Source organism: Panthera tigris, chromosome A3 (genome assembly GCF_018350195.1).
Source record: "Panthera tigris isolate Pti1 chromosome A3, P.tigris_Pti1_mat1.1, whole genome shotgun sequence".
Classification (NCBI taxonomy): domain Eukaryota; kingdom Metazoa; phylum Chordata; class Mammalia; order Carnivora; family Felidae; genus Panthera; species Panthera tigris.
Genome location: NC_056662.1, coordinates 20,108,387 through 20,122,165, shown reverse-complemented (window position 1 = coordinate 20,122,165; position 13,779 = coordinate 20,108,387). Strand labels below are relative to the sequence as shown.

The following is a 13,779-nucleotide window of genomic DNA, read 5'->3' as shown; positions in this document are numbered from 1 at the left end:
TCTATGGGCAGGGATGATCAGGGCACTGGCCATTATCCCACCGATTATAATCCTAATCCTTGCTGGGAGGGACCCACTATGAAGAGGGACTAGCCTCTCTCCAGGCTTTTCCACTCCTGGAGTCCTGGGACCAGCTTTTGGGTTTTAGTGCACTGTTTTGTCTTACTTTTCAACCAATCCATTAGCAGTAGACCGAACAGAAGGTGGGGGGGTGGGGAGGCAAGAGTAATATCTCCAAAAGATACAGTTTAATTTCGTTTTGTGCTTGTTGGTACTGGCTGTTCCTGCTAATCAGTCTGTCTATGTCTAGAGCTCAGGTTGAATGTCATTGCCGATATGACTACTGATAACAAAGACCATCTTTTCAGGGCAATGAGTCTGAGATGGCATCCCCCTGTAGCTGACTGGATCAGGCAACGGACATAGAGGCTACGGAAAGGCCTCCATCTGCCAACTTGGACACATGCTTTCTTTTTCCAGCCCGGTCGAACCCTCTCATCTGTCCGCTCTGATGATAAGCCTTGTTAAGGCTCGAGCTTTCATCTGCCTGGGTGGTATCAGGATTTGGGGGACATGTGGCCTCAGTGCTTGTGTTTGGGTGGCATATGGCTGTGAGCCTCTGCTGAAGTAAACAGGTTTTATGAAATAGACAAGGATGACAGTAAAGATAAAAAACATGAAAACTAGTTTTGTAGGGCATCCCCTCTGCCACCCATGGAGTGGGGGACTCTGGCGAAATGATGTCTGACTCTTACAACAACCACAGAAGTTAGGGACCATTAGTCCATTTCTTAGATAAGGAAAGAGGCCCAAAGGGTTGGATATTTTCCCCAAAGTCACATGCCCTACAGCTAGCAAGAAACAGAACTGAAATTTCCTTTATATTTTGTTTTCCCTCTCTCTCGGGTGTATGCGTGTGTTTATGTGCGTGTGCACACATTTGTGTTGTCTCTCGATTAAAATATTTTGGGTGCCATTTTTCTCTTTGCCATGCATTAAGTACCTGTCATAGTCCCCAAGAGAAGTGAGAGAAGAAGGAAAGACAAAGGTAAGTGGGGGAGCACTGGTCTTGCTAGAACTGCCCACTCCGGGAGAAAGGGTCTCACACCTTCTAGATGTTAGATCCAGGCCACAGTATTATTGAGACTACTCTACACTCCTCCCCCAAAGCTGTTTTCCATCCGTTCATTCAACAAATATTCACTGAGCGATGAAATGATTAAAAATCCAGGCTCTGGAATCAGATTGGCTGAGTATGTGTCCTAGCCCCCCCACCCCCCCACTTTATAAACTTTGTCAACCTTGAGTAAGACACCAAAGTGCTTTCTTCAGGCTTTATTTACCTCTTCTGTAAAATGGGGTCAACAATGGGTAAGTGCTGTTGGGATTAAATGTCTGCCAAGTACTTAGCACAATCGCCCAGCACATAGGTCGTGAAATCAAAGATGTTTTGACCTCTGGAAGACGTCTACGTCTGCGTGTATGTATTTGAGAGAAGCAGGGAGAAACTGGAATTTTTATATGGCCCCCCCTCTATGTGACTCCTTGTTTCTATTTACATGGCTATAGGCAAGTCACTAGTCTCCCTGACCCTCAGCTTCCTCATTTCACGGTATGAGACTTCAGTAAGTGTGTAAAACATTCAAAACCATTCTTGAATAAATGTAATTGCTCATTGAAATGCTGTTTTCCCTTCTTTATCTCTTGTTTTATTAATCCACCAGGGCTGCAGATCCAGGGACATGTATTAGGGTTTTCAAGAAGCCATTATGAATTCTCTCAACTATAGCCAGGAATGTTGTCCAATGGGGACAATGTGTCAGGGGGAAGGGGTACAGAGTCATAAGATATTCATTGACTTTTCTGAGAAAAATGAGCTCAGGAAAACCAAATGTTGGCCACTTTTCCCTTCTGACACCTCATCTTTCTCTCAAATTAAGCTAAGCTGGTGACCAGGCTCTGGCATGGAGCGGGCCCCTCCCCTGCTATAGCCAGATCTAGAGAAATGAGAAAAACAGCCAGGATGAGGCCACAGGAGTGACTCTCATGCTGGCTTCATCCAGGGACAAAGGGCTCAGTCCCTCCATCCCCTCTAGGTATCACCCAGGAAGTAAAAATTAAAGACATGACTTTAAGTCTAAGTGAGTCCACTGTGGAAAGTTCTCCAAAGGCGAAAAGGATCTATTTGATTTTTTTAAATAAACTTTTTAAATTTTAGAAGAACTTTAAATTTACAAAAACATCTCAAAGTTAATGCAGAGAATTCCTGGGTATCTTTTCACCCAGCTTATTATAATATTAACATCTTATGTAACCAAGCACATTTGTCAGAACTAAGAAACCACCAGTGGTTGGTTTACTATGGTTAATTACTATTAACTAAACTCCAGACTCCCTTTGGACTTTGCCCGTTTTTCCATTATTGTCATTTGTTTTTGTTCCAGGATCCAATCCAGGATTCCACATTGCATTTAATCTATTTGATGTTTAATGTGTCAGTATTTACCTTTCTTTTAAGTTTATTTATTTATTTTTGAGAGCAAGAGAGAGAGGCAGAGGGGGGGGGGGGAGAGAGAATCTCAAGCAGGCTCCACGCCGTCAGCATAGCACCTGATGTGGGACTCAATCTCACAAACCTGAGCTGAAATTGAAAGTCAAACACTTAACTGGCTGAGCCACCCAGGCACCCCAGATCTCTTTTGATCTAGAGATCTCTGTGTCTACTAAAATAAGTCTGGAGTTTGAGCTCTGACTTTAACATCCTCCCTTCTAGAACAGACTACCCCCAGCACCTTCATCTTGGTCATATCTGAAGGATGTGGTCAGGATGCTCAGATTCTACTTGATGCCTTTATGAGAAAGTGTTTTGACTTTTTATCCTCACCTGGGTGGTTAACTAATAAATTCCCTTGCCTATGGAATGCATTGATTTTGTGCTGGGCAGCATGCTAAGTGTTTGCATAGATTATCTAATTCAATTTTCATAGCATCCCTTTGAAATTGGTACTATTATTATTAGTATTTTCTAGATGAAGAGACTGGGTTTCAGGGAGGTTTATAACTAGCCCAAAGTAAAACATTTAGTAAATGGTAGGAGCAGGATTTCAAAGACAAATTTGTTTTCTCTAATGTTTCCATCTTAAGACCTCTGCCTTGTGAAGCTCTGCCCTAGAATTCCTAGTTTCTCTTCCGCATATCTAGTGGAATGGTTAACAAGGCTGAGGGATGGTACCCTTAGTTAGAAGGCCCTCAGGATTAAATGCTTCAGAGCCTCAAGAGGAAAATGTCAGTGGCTCCAGCTGATGGATCTAAAATAGCTAGCAAATCCTGAAGTGATCTAGAATGTGGGTGTAAGAGCTTATCTGCATGATATCCCTCCCTCCACAGATACACCCTTATTAAAAAAAAGCCTGACAGTTTATCTCCTGAATGCCCAGAATTCTATGCACACATTCCACCCCCACCCCCACCCCCAGTACTGTAGGTGTTCCTTTGGGAAGAGTAGAAACACACAGTCAGCCAAGGAAAGCTCAGGATCAGGGTGTGGAACATCTGAGTTGAGCATAGAGGACTCGCACTGAGCACTCAAGGAAAGGTCAGGGAAATTGTGCAATCAGGCTGGAGACTCATTTAATCAACTTGGGGTACAGGGTGTGTGTGTGGAGCCATGTGTAAATCCATTTCAAAGAGACAGAGGTAGGACAGATACAATTGTAGATTTTTAGACACTCTTAGGTGCAAATCAGTTCATTCATTTATTCACTCATCCATTCATAGAACAAGCATTTATTATGAAAGTTTGATGTGCCAGGCCCTGTGCCAACACAGGTTTCTGGTCCTGGTCTGTGGTTCAAGACTTCAGTTAAATCTTACACGGGTACAGCTCAAGAAACTCATCTTTTTGGAAATTAACAACCATCTTTTCACTTTTGTCAAGGGAAAGAAGGAGCTAGTTTCTAAGGGATGTAAAGGATCAGAGAATTCATTTCAGAGCACTTTTCAGGGTGTCCCATTCCTGGTAGCAGAAAAAAAAAACATGGCCCTGCTGTCCTTTGGTGATCAAGAACTCCTCAGGGTAGAGCAAATGCGGGGACTCTGGGGCCATCTGAGGTTTTTGGTACTGCATCCTCTCTCTCTTCCTTCCTGTGTAGATCAGGAATCAGGATGAAAACGAGAGAGGCACATTTAAGTGTCAGGATAAGGTGACGTGTCTGGAGAGGATGCCCTTGGTGTCTTCCGGGCGGGCCCATGATGAACCCTGTCAGGAAGATATAGAACAGGTGTGCTCTGATATGCATGGACCATCACCACTAAACCGGACAGTGTTCGCACTAATAGGGTTGAACTACAAGACCATCAACAGGAAGGACACACACTCTCTTGGGAAACACCCACTGTAGCAGTCAAGAAGGGAATAGAGTCACTTGAGAAAGCCAGAGTGGTGAGGAGTAGGCGGAGCATAGTATCCACACTGCTCCTTTATATCCTCCAGAAACAAAAGATGTACCGACAATTCCGCTGGCATGTGAACTGTGCCCAGAGATGGGCACTTCCTAGGCAGGCTGGTTGAGGAGGGTGCTAAAGGTGAGAGAATCTTTTCCTTACCTGGAAGTCAGGTACGCCCTGAAGGAAGGAGAGCAGAAGGAAGGATTGGAGCAAAGGAGAGGGAGGGAATAGAGGGAGCATCTGTCATCCGTCTGCTTTGGGCTCAGTAGGGTGTTCCAACAGGGCCCACACTGGGAAAGTTCAGGTGCATTTGAAGTTTTCTACTTGGCTCTGTGAGATGGGATGATACTAAGGAGAGACTGTTCAGCTGGATGTCAACAAATATTTCCCTCCTAGGAAGATAAATTTGAGCAGGGGCTGGTGTTCACAGGAAGTGGTTTATGCCCTGTAATTTGTGTAAAAAAGAAAAATAAAAACTGGCTAGGAGGCACATGTGAGGGGCAAGCTGTATCTGGTTTTGTCTGCTGGGTCATGTGAGCCTGGGAGGAGCCAATAGGGATTAAGCTGGGCTCTGGGTTCAGGGGATTGGGCTGGTTGATTGGTGATACCAGGATCGGTGGCCCCAGTGCCCTTCTCGATCAGGAATTTACAAGAAGACTGGCCTGACATAGCTTTCGTTTCTTGAGGTTTCTGGTCATCCTTTGACTAAAATCTCTGTGACTAGTCTGGGCCTTGGTGGGTTCAGCGCTGGAATACAACCAGTAATTTGACCAACAGACAAAACTGGCCAGAAGGCATAGCAAAAACCAGCATCACAGAGATTCATGATACTTGTTATTCCCCATCATTCCAGAAACCATGCTAGACTTCAGTAGTCCATCATGGCCCTTCTACTGTGCTCAGGTATAACCTCACGATCCTTAGTAGGACAGAGTTCCAGAGAGCCATATTATTCACTGGATGCCCTGAAGATGAAATCTGCTAGCCATCTTGGAGAAAGAGGTAGCGAGGGACAATGGGACACTGCCAAGCAACAGGGGGCATTAATTCATTCACTCATCTCTGTATTGATTAGTTCACAAAACATTTGCTAAGAATCTATGATATACTGAGCTTCCTGCTAGACACTAGGGACCATGAAGATAAAGTTTCATCTCTTTTGTACACGATCCACTATGGGAGAGACAGAGAGAGAGACAGAGAGAGAGAGAGAGAGAGAGAGAGACAGACAGAACAGGAATCTTTCAAATAGGATTTCAAACATGTTGCAGGAACAGAGGAGGCTGTGGCCACCACTACATGGGGGTTGCAGGTTTCACAGAGATGGTGACATTTGAGCTTGGTCATGAATGACTCAAAGAATGAATGGGAATATGGACAAATAGAGTTAGTGCAGTTGGCAGTCTAGAGGAGAATTAATATCTGGAGATATTACTCTTCTTAAACATTTCATAGGACATGCTTGGTCAAATGAGATAATTTTTTCATTCTTAAGTAGTCAGACTGACTTATAACCACAAATGACCATCTAATAAGTAAGATGGAGAGAAAGATCCAGGAAAGGGGGGAAGAGAATTACTTCTTTGAAAGCCTCCTAAAATGATCAAGAGTTAATCCAAAGCTGCCCTCCATGAAAAAAAAATAGGAAGGGGGGGATATTATTTTCTATGTTAGCAACAGCCATTGAATAGGACATGTAGGTTGACTTTCTCTTCCCATCGTCCATTCAATCGTTTTTTTAGAAATCCCACATAATTGCCTTCTGGGGAACCATATCTTTTACTCTAAGCCCATATGATTTGGGGGCTCCAGCTCTGACTTCAGGATGCAAGATGTCACCTGAGCTTTAGTCAATCAGATCATTGAATTTTGTTATGACTTACTGAAAAAAAAATTATTTATTTATTTTTGAAAGAGACTGGGGGTGGGTGGAAAGAGAGAGAGAGAGAGCTGGGGAGGGATAGAGAGAGGGAAAGAGAGACTCCCAAGCAGGCTTTGAGCTGTCAGCATAGAGCTGGACACAGGGCTTGATCTCACCAACCATGAGATTATGACCTGAGCCAAAATCAAGAGTTGGCTACTTAACCAACTGAGCCACCCAGGTGCCCCAATTATGACTTACTTTTATACCCAGTACGACAATCTGAACATTTTAACTGGGTTATATAAATCATTTACATGGTGTTCATTAATATGGTTCAGTTTAAATCTACTCTCTTGCTCTTTGTTTTCTGTCTTATCTCATTGTTCTGTTTCTGTTATTTCTGCTTTCTTTTGTGATAATTGAGTACTTTTTCTGATTTCATTCTGTTTTCTTTAGTATTAACTATAAATTCTTTTTATTATTTTATTTTACTCATTGCTTTAGGGTTTACAGTACACATCCTAAACTCATCACAATCCACCTTCAAGTAATATTATACATTTCATGTATAAGAACCTTAAAATAGTATACTTACATTTCAATCCTTTGGGCTTTTGTGCTATTGTTATAATACATTTTACTTTTGTGGAAGTAATAAATCATGCACTTCATGCTTATTATTTCAACAGTCAAATATATTTTAAGAATTTAAATAATAACAAAATTTTATATGTCTACCCATATAGCTATTTCTTGTGCTATTTATTTCCTTGTTTAAATCACATGTGGTAGGCAGAATCATAGCCCCTCAAAAATGGCTGTGTCCTAACCCTCAGAACCTAAGAATATGTTTTCTTACATGGCAAAAAGGACATGGTGGATGCTATTGAGCTTAAGAATGTTGTGATGAAGAGTGCCTAGGTGGCTTAGTCGGTTAAGCATCTGACTATTGATTTCAGCTCAGGTCATGATCTCAGAGTTCATAAGATCGAGCCCTGTGTAGGCTCTGTGATGACAGTGTGGAGACTGCTTGGGATTCTCTGTATCCTGCTTGGAATTCTCTCCCTCCCTCTCTCTGTGCCTCTCCCCAATTTGTAGTCTCTCTGTCTTTCTCTCTCAAAATAATAAACTAAAAAAAAAAAAAAAAAAAAGAATGTTTTGATGAGAACATTATCCTAACTGGACCCATTCTAATCACATGATTCTCTATAAGTTAAGAATCTTTCCTGGCTGAATTCAAAGGCTGAGGTTAAAGGGAGATACCTCTTTAAAAGAATGGTCAGAGAGTTATAACATCATTGACTTGAAAATGGAAGATAGGGTCATGAGCCAAGGACCTTCTAGGTCCTTTGTGAGGTCAAGAGTAACCTCTAGAAGCTGGAAAAGTCAAGGAAACAGATTTTCCTCTTGAGGTTCCAGAAAGGGACACAGCCATTTCGGACTTTTGACCTGTATTACTGTTTTTTTCTTTTAAATTTTTTAAATGTTTATTTATTTTTGAGAGGGACAGAGACAGAATGCAAGTGGGTTAGGGGCAGAGAGAGGGAGACACAGAAGCAGAAGCAGACTCCAGACTCTGAGCTGTCAGCACAGAGCCCGAAATGGGGCTCGAATTCACAAGCTATGAGATCATGACCTGAGCCGAAGTCGGACGCTCAACTGACTGAGCCACCCAGGCACCCCTATATTACTATAAGTTAATAAATTAGTGTTGCTTTAAGCCACTAAGTTTGTAATATGTATTTTTTACAGCAGCAATAGAAAAATGATACATCATGTATTATCGGTGTAGATATCATCCCCACATGGGTGAAATTGGTTCTTGGGAGGCAAAACTATTATTTTTAATGTAGAAAGCAGAGATAATATACTCCATACATAAGCAGATGTACAGTGTATCTGAGATATTAAAATTATATGAGGTGGAAATTAGGGAAAAAGTCTAAAAAGACTCCTTAGGGGGATGATAATAAAAAACAGTTGGGAAACAAGATGCATATTTACATCTGGTATAGCTTTTCTTCTGCCTGAAGTATTTCTTTTATCATTTATTGTTGTGTAACTTCACCATCTTGAGGTGATTCAGTGTTTTTATGTCTGAGAAAAATCTTTGTTTTGCCTTCATGTTTGAAAGATATTTTTGCTAGGTATAGAATTCTACATCAACAGTTATTTTCATTTCAGTCCTTCAAAATGTTGTTCCATTGTCTTTTCTATGTGTTTCTGATATGAAATCTTCTGTAATCTTTATGTTTCCTCTTTTGTGTTTAACATGTCCTTTTCTTTGGGTAGTTTACAATTTTCTCTTAGTCATCAGCTTTGAGAAATTTGATTAGGCTGTGTTGTGGTATACTTTTCTTTGCATTTCTATGTTCTAGGGTTTTCTTTGCATGTCTATGTTTTAGAGCTTCTCATACCTGTATATTGATAGATTTAATAAAAGTTTCCATTGTTTCTTCAATTATTTTTTTTCTGCATCCTCCTTTCTCCTCTGCTAAGTACTCTGCTTTAGTGTACATTGGGTCACTTGAAATTGTTCTACAGATCACAAATGCTCTTTTCATTTTTCAATTTTAATTCCAGTATAGCTAACATACAATTATATATGTTTCAGATTTATAATACAGTGATTCAACAATTCTATACGTTACTTAGTGCTGATCATGATAAGTGTACTCTTAATCCCCTTCACCTGTTTCACCCATTCCCCTATCCACCACCCCTCTGGCAACCATCAGTTTGTTCTCTACAGTTAAGAGTCTGTTTTTTGCTTTGTCTCTTTGTTTGTTTTGTTTCTTAAATTCCACATATGTGTGATATCATATAGTATTTGTCTTTCTCTGACTTATTTCACTTAGCATTATACCCGTTAGATCCATCCATGTTGTTGCAAATGGCAAGATTCCATTCTCTTTATTTTTTTAAATTTATTTTAGAGAGAGAGAGAGTGAGTAGGGGAGGAAGCGACAGAGACAGAGAGAGAGAGAGAGAGAGAGAGAGAGAGAGAGAGAGAGAGAAAGTATACACACACACACACACACACACACACACACACATATATATACATATACACTACCTCTTCTTTATCTATTCATCAGTTGATGGACACATGGACTACTTCCATATCTCAGCTATTGTAAATAATGGAGCAATAAAAATAGGGGTGCATAGATATTTTAGAATTAGTGTTTTTGCATTCTTTGGGTATTGCATACCCCATAGTGTGATTCCTGGATCATCAAGTAGTTCTATTTCTAATTTTTTTCTGAGAACCCTCCATACTGTTTTCCTCAGTAGCTGCACCAGTTTGCATTTCCCCCAATGGTCCACAAGGATGCCTTTTTCTCCACATCCTCGCCAACACTTGTTGTTTCTTGAGTTGTTGATTTTAGCCATTCTTATAGGGGTGAGTTGATATCTCATGGTAGTTTGATTTGCATTTGCCTGATGATGAGTCATGCTGAGCATCTTTTCATGTGTCTGTTGGCCATCTGGATGTCTTCTTTGTAGAAATGTCTGTTCATGTCATTCTTTTCATTTTTAGGACTTTTTAATATGTCCAGTTTTGGAATAAATTTCTATTTCTATGTCTGTAAGTTTACTAATTGTTTTCATTTATGTCTAGTCTAGACATATTGTCACTTTTTCTTGGAAACATTTCAGACTAGACTAGAAATTTGATTTGGTTAATATTTATATCTTACCTGTCTCTGATTTTTTTAAACATATGAACTAGAGTTATAATAACTTTTAATGTAATTGTCTGCTAATTATAACATCTGTGTCAATTCTGTAAAATTTCAATTGATTGATTTTTCTCATTTTTTTAATTTTTTATTTGCATGCCTGATAACTCCTAGTTGAATTGCAGACATTATGAAGTATACTACATTAAGGGTTTGATATATGTATATTCAGACAGATAGATGGATAGACAGATCTTTTGAATCTTGCTTTTAAGATTTGTTTGGGTGAGGTGAAAGTAGGGTTTATTTTAGGACTAATTTTCTCTCATTACTGAGGCAACACCTTGTGTTGAGAAGGAAACTCAAGATCTCTTTGAGTTCAGCAAGAACACGTGTTGTTATTATCAGCTATGTTTTTTTTTTAATTTTTATAATGTTTATTTTTGAGAGAGAGAGAGAGAGAGGATGTGGGGGCAGAGAGAAGGAGACAGAGAATCTGAAGGAGGCTCCAGGCTCTGAGCACAGAGCCTGACACGGGGTTCGAACTCACAGACCGTGAGATCATGACCTGAACCAAAGTCAGATGCTCAACCGACTGAGCCACCCGGTCACCCCTATTATCAGATATGTTTACCATGGGTGGGAGATGGGAGTGACAGGATACATAGTCATCACATGTAACTCATATTATAGAAAGTAATGTGACAAAAGACAAAGAATATAGCATCAGAGAACAATGGATGTCTTGAAATTTTCCCAAGAAGTTGGGATACTCCCACTAGGAGAGTAGGGAAGATGTCTTCGATTATTACCCATGTTTTCAAGAAAGTAAGATTCAATGAAGTTAAGCGACTGTTTAAGGTCCATCAGATTTAAATGCAAGAACCAGGATTTGAATCACATTTAGACTGGTGTTACCATTTTTTAAATTGCCAATAAATAGGAGATGGCAGCAAAATGACAGACAATTAATGGGATATTTGGGGCCTTACAGGAGTTTGTCACTGTTCCCCAACAACATTATGTGGGCTGCTGTTTCATCTACTTATTCTCAGACAGGACAAAATATGGAAAAGGGACCTGTTATGACCAGATCTGGGAAAAGGAGATGGAGAAAGTATGGGAATGGCAATGTGTGGCTCTGATGAGAGTGCCAGAACTTATGAAAAAAAAAATCATCAGAGAAGTAGAGGAGGTGCACAGGCACTTTTTAAAGGCACATCTGGGCTCAAAGTTTTTAGAAAAGATGCCTTAAATCATTATCAGCATATGCTTTGAGCATGGTCAAAGGGAGGTGAGGGCGTATAAATAAAGGCCATTACGCCAACAACTTGGTCCTTTTTTTCAAATATCATAACTAAGACATTGGTGGGAGAAAATCATACTTGGGCATATTTTTCTTTTGATTGTATGTTTTTTATTCTAGAATCCCCTGTGTAAAACCATTCTTTCCCCTCTCTGAGTGTTCTTTGTGTATGGAACTGCCGCTGTCAGTGTCCCACCCCCTTGTAATTGTTATGAGTCCATGGGATGCACACATAATCACAGAACCAATCAGAATCCTCCCTGGGGTGAAAACACAGATGCAGAGACACAGGAGACCAGCCAGCTCCCTTTGAGTCTAACATCGACCCAAAGTAGGGACATGGAGTCCTCCAGTAAGAATGGAGCGTTTCCACATTCAAACTATAAACATCATCTCATTTTGTATAGGTGTCTCTGTAGGAGCACCCAACTGGGGAAATGTGACCATAGGCCACATTCCCCACTGCCTGGCCCCAGACCTTGCCAACACAACAGCCTCCATTAGAGCATGCCAAATCAGAGACAACCTAGTGCAGCCGTTAAGAGTAGGAGGCGCATTGTTCAAAAGCTCTGTGATCTTTGACAAATTTACTTTTTTGGGGGAAAAAAAAATACCCTGTTTTTAAGCATCTACTACACTCCAGGGTCTATTTTCGACACTTGATATAAAATGATGACTAGGATGGCCAGTCCCAGCTCTCATGGAACTTCTATTCGGGTTAGACAAGCAGAAGACAAATAACAAATACGTTAATCCAACAGTTATATAATGTTTCTGTGCCTTAGTTTCTTCCCTCATCTGTGAAACGGAGGTGGTGACAACACCCACCTTGTATTGTAAGAGTTAGGTAACCCAGGGTGGAGGGGATGGAAAAGATCTCAGCCCTTTTTATCGCTGTTTATCATTGTTCCCCGTGTATCTTCTCCTTGTGAAAGGTTGGATTCTAGAGGTCTAGCTCAGTGAGGCTCTGGATCTCAATAGGCCTGAGTCAAAAGAATTCTGCAAGGGGCAGGCCTAAGACAGGACACCTTTCGCATACTCTAAACACAGGCCCCAAGCCAGTTCTGCCTGGTCGTGGTCTTCCAGGATGCACAGGAAGTCCTCACTCATTTCTGACTTGCCTACGGGAGGAGGTGAGAGAGGCCCTGGGCCTTGGCTTTACCCTTCAGTTTCACCATTCAACTTTGCTAGCACTGCCCTCCCATATCTCTTACCCCAAGGCCTGGGAGCATGGTCTTTGGTGCCCAGTGGCCGTCTAGTTGTGCCTCCAGGTTCAGACGTTACTATCCCTGCTTATTCTGGTTTTCATTTCCTTTTCTTGTCTGCTAGGCTTTTGAAATGCATATTGCAGCCACTTGTTGCCCTGTTTTCTAAGCTGCCTTGAACTGCCGCCAGGGGCTGTTGCCAGAGGAGCTAATGACTAAGTCACTCTCCTTTCAGCCTCTGGCAGGACTGGGAATTCGCTTGAGGATGGGGGTGGGCAGCAAAGGCCCAGCCATCCTGAACCAATCATGAAACCACAATAAAAGTGCCGACCAGGGAGTAAGTCACTGACTCTCAAAGCCCAGCGCTGAGCTCAGCTTGGAGGTGATGACCAGGCAGAGGGTGCTCTGGTTTGTTCCTGCGGAACCACATCAGAGGCAAGAGACTTGGGCAGAAAGGCAGGCCCATCAGAACGGCCTTGCGGGGGATCCCAGGGTCAGCGAGAAAGAGATACTCACTGTGTTTCTGAGCCAGGAAAGGTCACAGAAGAGCAGAGAATCACAGGACGCGAGCCAGCACAGGCAAACCCAGGTGAAGCATATTACAAACGATCATAATAAACTAGCTAACACCCACAGAAAACTTACTTTGTGTCGGGCTTTATCTTAAGCACTTATAAAGTACTATGTCATTCGGTCCTTCCAATATCCCTGTGTGGTAGGCTTTACTATTATTCCCACATTCAGAAGAGGAAACTGAGACCTCAAGAGATTTTAGCTGGTGGTGGATAGCCTGAGGTTTTCCCACTGATCCTCTCACCTGGACAATTACAATGTCCCCCCCACCCCACCCCCACCCCCCACCAACCGGTTGTCTAGCTTTCTAAATGCTTTTCCCAGATGGTTCATCGGCTCAAATGTATCCAGCACTTGTACTGAGTTTTATCATCAATTACATGATGTTAGAAGTGGATCCTTCCCTGCTCCAGCCTCCAGATGAGATCTCAACCCTGGCTGACACTTTCGATTGCACTTGGAGACATCACGAAGCCAAGAACCCATCTAAGCTGTGCCCAGATTCCTGACCCACAGAAACCACGAGATGATAAACGTGTGTGGTTTTAAGCCACTGAGTTTATGGTAATTGTTATGCCGTAGATAATTAGTGCAGGGAGGTTCAGCAGACAGTGACATGCTTCAAGAATTGAAAGGTACAACGAAGGGAAAGGAGGGAGTAAGGAGGGACATTCCAGGCTGGTAAATGGCTCTAGCGGA

General features: G+C 41.7%; 1 long non-coding RNA gene across 1 annotated transcript in view; it reads right to left on the bottom strand.

Moving 5' to 3' along the window:
- The window catches only part of LOC122237196, a 66,472-nt gene that overhangs the window by 43,362 nt on the left and 9,331 nt on the right, over window positions 1–13,779 (bottom strand). The window lies entirely within an intron of this gene.